Raw genomic sequence first — 10,332 nt, forward strand, 5'->3', positions numbered from 1 at the left:
AAATAGGGTTTAATTTGTGTGTCAAGTTAATCTTCACATCAAATTTTGGCGCCGTTGCCAGGGATTAGCAAATTTGCTAATCCCTTTTTGTTTGTGTAGTGTCTTTTTAGTGTTTTTTTTAGTGTCTTTGTTTTTTTTTAAAGTGTGCCGTGCCTATAGATTGCTGATTTGGTTGTGTTCTTTATTTTCAGGTACTAGTTTATGACCCGTCGTTCTCAACCTATTCGTGCAAACATATTGGATTTTGACGACGATTTTGAACGAACTTTGCGAAGAAAGAGGAAGCAACCGGAACCTTATCCACCTAGTTCAAGTTTAGATTCCGAATCTGAATTTGAAGAAGAAGAAAGCATGGCGGCGGACAATAGAACAATCAAAGAACTTTCGGCCTCGGGACTAGACAATGCCGTACCTTTGTGCATTCAATATCCTATGGCTGCCCAAGGCAAGACCGATGAGTTCGAATTGAAGTCTAGCTTGTTGCATCACATTCCCAAATACCATGGGTTATCCATGGAAGATCTAAACAAGCATCTTAAGGAGTTTGAAGTGGTATGTTCGAGTATGACACCCATCAATGTTGATGGGAACATTTTGAAGATGAAGGCCTTTCCATTCTCTCTTCTAGAAAAGGCTAAAGATTGGCTATACGAATTGGCACCTGGAACCGTCACTTCTTGGGAAAGCATGAAGCGGGCATTCTTAGAGAAATTCTTCCCAACTTCAAGAGTGATTCTTTTGAGGAAGAAAATAAGTGGCATTCAACAAAACCAAGGGGAGTCCTTTCCGGCATATTATGAACGTTTCAAGACTCTAGTTGCATCATGCCCTCAACATCAAATGAAGGAAGAACTTTTAATTCAATATTTCTACGAGGGGCTTCTTCCAATAGAGAGACAAATGCTAGATGCCTCGGCGGGAGGTGCTTTGGTTGACAAAACGACCGTGGATGCCAAGGTTTTAATTGCAAATAAAGCGTTGAATGCACAACAATATGAAGGTGTTGGCCAAAGAGACACCCCACGGCAGCAAGTGAATGAGGTAAGTTCCCAATCCGACATTCAATCTCAATTAGCTAATCTTACGTCTATTGTGTCTCAGATGGCCGAAGGAATGAGGATTCAAGGTCCAAGTGTATGTGGCGCATGTTCTATCCAAGGACATCCTTCGGACAAGTGCCCTCAATTGATTGAGAATGGGGGATGGGAAAATGCAAATGCCATTGGATTTCCAAGCCAAAATCAGCCAAGGAATGATCCATATTCCAACACATACAATCCGGGTTGGAGAGACCATCCAAACTTCAAGTGGAGGGAGCCTCAACAACCTCAACAACAAGGAGGCTTTAGGCAACAACCCCCGGGGTTTTACACTAAAACCTACGGCAATGATCCAATACCACCCCAATCCGCCCAAAACAATCAAGGTACGTCTTTAGATAATGCTACACTTCTTAAGTTACTTACCAATTTGTCTCAGGGGCAAGAAAATCAAACCAAAGCGATGCTAAACCAAGACAAAAGGGTGGACCACTTAGAGAAACAAATTGGACAGATTGCGGAGTTTGTAGGACAATTCCGAGACCAAGGCAAGCTCCCTAGCTCAACCATTGTCAATCCAAAGGGAGGGTTCGAATCTGCCAAGGCAATCACGTTGAGAAGTGGTAAGGAAGTTGGAACCATCCCAAATCCGTCCAAAACAAGTCAAGAAGAGGACATGTTGCTGCAAGAAGAGAATCAACAAGGCACAAAGGCCACGGCAAGGGTGGAACCAACCTTGCCGCAGCCATCTACCACCCCAAAACCGTCCAACACCCCTAAGGTAAGTCCAAATTCGACTTTGTCAAGTTCTATTCCATTAAATGTGCCCTTCCCTAGCAGATTTAGGCAATCAAAGAAAGAAGAGAATGAGAAGGACATTCTGGAAACCTTTAGGAAAGTTCAAGTCAATATTCCGCTCCTTGATGCAATTAAGCAAGTTCCTAAGTATGCGAAATTTTTGAAAGAGCTTTGCACCACAAGGAAGAGGATTTCAAACAAAGAGGTGGTCCACGTAAGTGAGAATGTTTCGGCAGTGTTACAAAGAAAATTACCACCTAAATGCAAAGATCCGGGTAGTTTTACAATTCCTTGTGTTATTGGAAATACTAAATTTGAACATGCTATGCTAGATTTAGGAGCTTCAATTAATATCATGCCTTACTCAATTTATGCATCTATGAACTTGGGAGAACTTAAAAACGATGGTGTGATTATTCAATTGGCCGATCGTTCTAATGCCTATCCAAAAGGAGTTTTGGAAGATGTGTTGGTGCAGGTTAACAATTTGATCTTTCCGGCGGACTTTTACGTACTTGACATGGAGGATTCACCCCATTCTACACCATTGCCAATCCTACTTGGGAGACCTTTCATGAAAACAGCCCGCACTAAGATCGACGTGTTCAAAGGAACTTTAACGATGGAATTTGATGGGGAAGTTATTGATTTCAATCTTTCTGAAACTATTAAATATCCTAATGACGATCATTCTTGTTTCTCTATTGATATACTTGAGTCATTGGCGTAGGATTTTCTTGATTCATTGGACAAAGACCCACTTGAAACCACAATTGCCGAAGGAATAGGTAGAGAACCAAATCTGGCCGTGCATGATGATGGCATTGCCGAAATGGTGGCTTCACTTGAATCTTCGCCACAATATCAAGGTAATCCCCCAAACCCAATTTCAATTCCCGTGTCTACTAACAAGTTATTACCTTCAGTGATTCAGGCACCCGTTCTTGAACTTAAACCATTGCCAAGTCACTTAAAGTATGTCTATTTGGGAGACAAAGAAACGTTGCCCATCATTGTTTCTTCATCACTCACGGCAATGGAGGAGGAGAAATTGGTTCGCGTGTTGAAAGAGCACAAAACAGCCATAGGATGGACCTTGGCCGATATTAAGGGAATTAGCCCTACAACATGCATGCATCGCATACTTCTAGAGGTGGGGGCTAAACGAACTCGAGAAGCTCAACGTCGGCTCAACCCTCCAATGATGGAAGTTGTGAAGAAGGAGGTTATCAAATTACTTGATTGCGGAGTGATTTATCCTATCTCGGATAGCCGTTGGGTTTCACCAATTCAAGTAGTGCCAAAGAAATCCGGAGTGACGGTGGTGAAGAATACTGAGAATGAGCTTGTGCCAACACGCATCCAAACGGGTTGGAGAGTTTGCATCGATTATAGGAAGCTCAACGCCACCACAAGGAAGGACCACTTCCCTTTGCCGTTCATTGATCAAATGCTTGAAAGGTTAGCCGGTCATTCTTTTTATTGTTTCCTTGATGGATATTCGGGATATAATCAAATTGTCATAGCTCCGGATGACCAAGAAAAGACCACTTTCACTTGCCCTTTTGGTACTTTTGCTTATCGTCGCATGCCATTCGGTTTATGCAATGCACCGGCCACCTTTCAAAGATGCATGGTAAGTATATTTTCAGATTTTGTGGAGAAAATAATTGAAGTTTTTATGGATGATTTTAGTGTATTTGGAGATTCGTTTGACGATTGCTTACATAATCTCACTTTAATCCTAGAACGATGCATTCAAACTAACATTGTTTTAAATTGGGAAAAATGTCATTTCATGGTAAAACAAGGCATAGTTTTAGGGCATATAATTTCGGCCAAAGGGATTGAAGTTGACAAATCAAAAATAGATCTTGTACGCTACTTACCCTCTCCTACTTCGGTTAGAGAGGTTCGTTCTTTTCTTGGACATGCAGGATTCTATAGGCGATTCATCAAGGACTTTTCAAAAATCTCCAACCCCCTTCGCCGACTTCTCCAAAAGGATGTGCCATTCAAGTTCGATGAGGAGTGTGAGAAGGCCTTCAAACACCTCAAGGAAATGCTCACTTCGGCCCCCATCATTATTCCACCAGATTGGAGCCTTCCTTTTGAGCTTATGTGCGATGCCTCAAATTATGCATTAGGAGCCGTTTTAGGCCAAAGGAAGAACAAGCAGCCACATGTCATCTATTATGCATCTCGGACCTTGAATGATGCCCAATTGAACTACTCCACAACGGAAAAAGAACTTCTTGCTGTTGTTTTTGCTTTAGATAAATTTCGTTCTTATTTACTTGGTACTAAAGTTATCATTTACACTGATCATGCAGCGTTGAAGTACTTACTCACCAAAAAGGAGGCTAAACCAAGGCTTATTCGTTGGATGCTTCTACTTCAAGAGTTCGATATCGAAATCCGGGACAAGAAAGGAAGTGAAAATGTGGTGGCTGACCACTTGAGCCGCATGGTACATGAAGAAGAAGCCGTACCTATCCCAGAGACATTTCCAGATGAGCAATTGATGTTCGTCGAGGTAAGCGAGCCATGGTATGCCGATTTAGTGAATTATTTGGTGTCTAAACAAATTCCAAGCGACCTAAATAAACACCAACGTGATAAACTTAAAAGGGAGGCTCGGTTTTATGTGTGGGATGATCCTTATTTGTGGAAATATTGTGCAGATCAAATCATTCGTAAGTGTGTGCATGAATCGGAGTTTAATTCAATTTTAACGTTTTGTCACACTTATGCATGTGGAGGTCACTTTGGCACTCAAAGGATGGCACGTAAAGTACTTGAATGTGGTTTTTATTGGCCTACTATATTTAAAGATGCAAGAACTTTTTGCATAACATGTGATAGATGCCTGATGTGATAAAAGATAGCACTCAAATTAAACCCTCTTTTTGACAATTGTAGTATAGATATAAGTAGGGATCGTTCTAGGCCGGGGATTAGGAGGGATTGCTAATCTAATGAAAATTGACTCAAAGATGTAAAAATATGTTTTAAAACACTTTAAATAGACTCACAAGACTCTTACTAACTTATATGACTCAAAACAAACTTTAAAGACTCAAAACAACCAAAAACAATAAAAAAAGACTTAATTTAGACTCTAGGACTTAATTTGGACGAAAATACACTTGGTTTTGACTCTAAAGACTCAAAAAGACTCTTTTGGACAGATTTGGAACAAGTAAGAAAAAGGGTTTTGATTTTGGACGAATTGAAAAGAAAACAAGTAACTTAAAACTTTAAAATAGATTTTTGACGAAAATAAGAAAAACTAATGGATGATGGGATAGCCAAGGGATACTTCTCCACACATGATACTTTCTAACATAAATTGATTTCCAGTTGCTTTTCCGATAAACCATGAACCTCAACACCCCAGATTAACCGTGAATTGCACTAATTAACCCTCAGATTTTCCTCACGTTATTGAATTGGATGATTGCATACGACAACCCAAAGCATTCCCCACAAGTTCCCTACATGAATTGCATAATAGAGATACAAGCAAGAATCATTAAGTTCTTTGAAAACCATAAGCATTGACGAAGCACTCGTTACTATGATATGCATGAAACTTATGCCAAGAATTTACTTAATGTGGAGGTTGGAATTGATGTAAGCATATGGTGTCCCTGGTTCTCGCATCTAATTAGTAGCATTCCTTTCATGAGATCATATTCATATACATTCCAGAAAAGTGTTTTCCTTGTTATAAACATATGTGAGTGTTTACTTTCATATTTACATCAATCTTCTCACATATACTTAGTGTAGGGTGTGTAATCAGAAATTCTGTGTTAAAATAAGAGAGTATCTTGTAAGGAATTAAGTGAATTCTCTAAGGTATGTTACTACATTCAAATGTTGTTTTAAATTGATTAAATGAGAACTAGTAAGTAGTGATTATGATTACGTATGTGCCTAAGCGTAAGGATGACTAAAATCTATGTGACTAATGATCTTGAACATGTCATGGGCATTAAGAATCCCTGAGACCATTGTTGGAAGGTTTAGGTTTTGTTTTGTTTTTCCGTTTTGCTCGAGGACTAGCAAAAGCGAAGTGTGGGGGAATTTGATAGGAGCATATTTATGCGACTTAGTTTGCATGTTTTCGTACATTTATGCTATTAGTTCTTAGTTATTTTAGTTCTTTAAGCTTCTTTTGTGTGTTTTCAGGTTCATAAGACGTATTTGGCGAAAGGATGCATTTTGGAGCCTTTTGGAGCACTTTTGGGCACAAATTGGATAGCTTATGCTTGGAGCAAAAGGAATGGACGAAATTGAAGAGTTGATGTCGCAGGGATTCCTACTACGACAAGGATTCCTACTACGATGAGGATTCCAATTACGAGAAGGTTTCCAAATTGAAGGAGGTTTCCCACTCACATGAGGATTCCTAGTTGGACGAGGATTCCTAATCACACAAGGATTCCTACTTGAAGTAGGAAAGTTAAGCCAAAGTTTCCTATTTTGGTTGACCTTTCCTAAATCAAGAACGCTCTACGTTTTAGCACTTAAGATGACTCCCGAGCACCCTTGGACAACAAACAAAGGTTCTTTGCAAATTTTCCCTTCCTTGCCGTGCAAAGAAGGTGGTTTCCCTTTCTTTGTGAAAACTTTCCTAGTTTTCATATGTGTTAGGACCTTTCCCGTATTCTAACACCTCTTGTTTAATGCCTTACCTTTCCCTAAACCTTATGCCGCACCTCCCCTTATGTTTCCTGATTTCAAACTCTTATTTCCTAGTTTAATTCACTTTCCTAGTTCTAAAACTTTCCCTAAAGTCCTAATTTCTGATTTCTTGCAAGGAATTGACTTTTCCTTCCTTCTTTTGCACCAATTTTGTTTCTTACCTTAAATCCCCTTTCCTTGCTGTGCAAGGGGTTTAATTTCTGATTCCTTGCAAGGCAAGGACATTCCTTATTTGTTTAAATTCGTGCATCCCCTTTTTCTGATTTTATTTGGACTTTATTCACTTACCGTTTCTATTTAGACTAGGAAATCTGAATCAAAACTTAATTAGGTATGTTATTAACTTCCTAAAACACATATAATCAGCCTTTGGCCGAACCCTAGAGTATCAATCACCAGAGAAATTCGTCCATTCACTCCCACACACATCCATTCATCCCAAAACATCATCAAAAAGCCCAGAAACACAACCAGCCGCACCACCTTCTTCCACCCTCTTTGCCGAGTTCTCCACCACCTTCCAACCATCAAACACTCATCCACACCCAACCTACACCCCTTGCCGTGCCTCTAACCACCCCAAAATCCATTCTACATCACCAAAACAGCCCAGAAACCACCACCGTCCAATCTGCCGCAAGCAAGGGAAAGTAGACAGATTCACTCAATTGTTTGGCTCTTCATTCTGAGTTGTTGAACAATTTTAGGTGTATTCTATCTTATATTTCAATGTCTAATTCATGTAATCTTTGTTTTGCTTTGAGAATGATTGGCTAAATTCGTTTTGGCTAAGGGTGTATTCGAAACCATGATTATATATGTGAAATAAGTTGATTACTTCCAGTTATCGTTGCATAAGTCGTGAATACAATTTGCTTAACTGTTTGATTTAGAACTTATTCTTGTATGTTGATTGAGAGTGCATGCTTAATTTGCATGCTTGAATTTGGTGCTAGGATATAAGTTTGTTTCACCTAATCGTTATGAATTTATATTCACAAGTAGTGAAGGTCGCTAGTCACGATCATGTTAAGTAGATTCTTGGCAAGAGTATCATGCTTTTCATAGTTACAAATGCCTTGTCGATTCTTATGATTTCCAAAGAACGTAATGATTCTAACTTGTATATTTATCATGCTGTTCATATAGAGAACTTGTTAGGAATAATTTGTTTGCGATGCATATTCATCCAATTCAATGATTCTAGGGAAATCTGAAGGTTAATTTAGGCGGACCTAATTAACTTGGAGTGTCGAGGTTCATAACTTATTGAATTGATAACTGGAAATTGATTTACGTTGCATATATTTCATGTGTGGAGAAGAACCCCTTAGCTATTCCATCATCCATTGATTCATCAGAATTTGTTTTACAATCTGTTTTCTTTACAATCTGTCCATTTAATTTAATTTCGTCCAAACACAATCCCCCCATATTTTGTTAAGTCTTAGTCATTACAATCTGTCTTATTTTGTGTTTTTAAGTATTTGGAGTCACAAACACCTTCAAATTCGTCCAAATCTGCCTAGTTTACATTATTGTTTTGTTTGTTTGATTTTCGTCCAAAACCAAATCCCCAATTGTCTTAGAGTGTCTAATTGGTTCAATTATGTTTTAGATTGTGTTTTTAAGAGTTTTGGTTCAATTATGCCTAGTTTGTGTTTTTAGGCAGTTTTGAGTGTTTTTAGCTTATTTTGAGTCTTGTGAATGATGTGAAATATTCTAACACTCAAATTAAAACCCTCTTTTTGACAATTGTAGTATAGATATAAGTAGGGATCTTTCTAGGCCGGGGATTAGGAGGGATTGCTAATCTAATGAAAACTAACTCAAAGATACAAAAATATGCTTAAAAACACTTAAATAAACTCAAAGACTCTTAACTAAACTTATATGACTCAAAACAAACTCAAAAGACTCAAAACAACACAAAACAATCAAAAAGACACAAACTAGACTCTAGGACTTACTTTGGACGAAAATTGAATTAGTTTTGACTCAAAACACTTAAAAACACACAATAGCTCAGATTCTAACCTAATTGACACTTAAAACAAAGGGGGGTTTTGGTTTTGACGAATTTGAATTAAAACAAAACAGAAACTAAACTAGACAAAGTTATGAACAAATTTGGGGAATATGGATGGGTGATTAGCTAGCTAGAGGGTTCTTCTCCACACATGACACACTTGCATACAAATTGATTTCCAGTTGCTTTTCGATAAACCATGAACCTCAACACCCCAGATTAACCGTGACATCACTAATTAACCCTCAAATTTTCCTTAAGTTATTGGATTGGATGACATCATACGACAACCCAAAGCATTCTTCAAAAGTCCCCTACATGACATCATAATAGAGATACAATCAAAGATCATTACGTTCTACGAAAATCATAAGTATTGACAAAGCACTTGTAACTATGACATCATGATACTCATGCTAGGAATTTACTTAACATGATTGTGAAAACAACCTTAACTACTTGTGAATATAAGTTTGTAACGATTATGTGAAACTCCCTTATATTCTAGCCCCAAATTCATGCATGCAAACTAAGTGTGCACCCTTAATAAACAAACAAGAATAAGTTATCCATCAAACGGTTAAGTAAATTGCATTCACAATTTATGAAATCACAACTGGAATTAATCAATTCATATTGCAAATATAATCATGGTTTCAAAGTCTCCTGATAGGAGCATATTTATGCTACTTAGTTGTGTTGTTTCCTTACACTTAGTGAGTTAATTACTATGTATTTCAGTCTTTTAAAGTATTTTCGTGTGCTTTTAGGTCCTAATGGCAAAAGGAGCAAGAAAGTGCATTTTGAGGCTAATTGGAGCATTTTTGGGCATGGATTGGATAGCTTAATCATGGAGCAAAGAGGATGGACGAAATTGAAGACTAGAAGAGCTAGGAAAGGCTACAAATCTGGTGGAAGAAGTTCTATTCCAATGAAGATAAGGAAGAAGCAAGAAACAAGGAACCTTATCCCACCTTATCCAAACCTTATCTTATCCTATCCTAGAAACCTTATCCTATCCTATCTCTAACATTATCCTTTTCTCTCCTATCCAAATCAGATTGGGACCTAAACCTAGCTACTTAGGGAGAATCAATTACACATTTAAGCACATAATTCAGTTTCTAGAAGCCTTATCCACTAAATTGCCGCAAGAACTCCATTCCTTGTAGGTTTAGGAATTACAATCCTTTTCCTACACAAATATCATGTATCCTTGGCCCTTTAGGTTTAGGAATCTGCCCTAAACCTTCCCTTCTAGAAACCTTATCTCAGCCCTATACATGTGCCGCGCCAAAAACCTTCTAGAATCCCTAAATCCTAGCCGAATTCCCTATTTCCAATCCCCTTTGGTTTCTGCCTTAAGATACCCTTTTTTCAATAGGATTAGGCAATCCTTTTCCTACACTAAGTGTGCCAAACTATAGCCTATATAAACAGCCTTGCCGTGCCATTTAATCAGCACCATCCCTTCACACAACATTCATACATCCCTTCAGAAATCAACCTTTGCCGTGACCTTGCAACCACCCATCCATCATTCCCCTACTTCCATACATCCATCCCAACCTCCATACACCACCATAACCCCTTGCCGCACCACCATATATACCTAAAACCATCCAAAATCCAGAAAATCGTCCACAAACTCACCATAGACCTTTGTGCCGTGACCTATGATGCGTGAATTATACGCGCATAAATTAAACCCTCTTTTCGTCAAATTGTAGTATATGTATAAGTAGGGATCGT

At 38.5% G+C, this 10,332-nt stretch overlaps 1 pseudogene; it reads left to right on the forward strand.

Moving 5' to 3' along the window:
• The first annotated feature begins 201 nt into the window (after positions 1-201).
• On the forward strand, positions 202-3,043 carry LOC148689538 (uncharacterized; annotated as a pseudogene).
• Positions 3,044-10,332: the final 7,289 nt, after the last annotated feature.

This window comes from Pyrus communis, chromosome 17, assembly GCF_041283825.1.
Source record: "Pyrus communis isolate YQ-2024b chromosome 17, ASM4128382v1, whole genome shotgun sequence".
NCBI classification, from domain to species: domain Eukaryota; kingdom Viridiplantae; phylum Streptophyta; class Magnoliopsida; order Rosales; family Rosaceae; genus Pyrus; species Pyrus communis.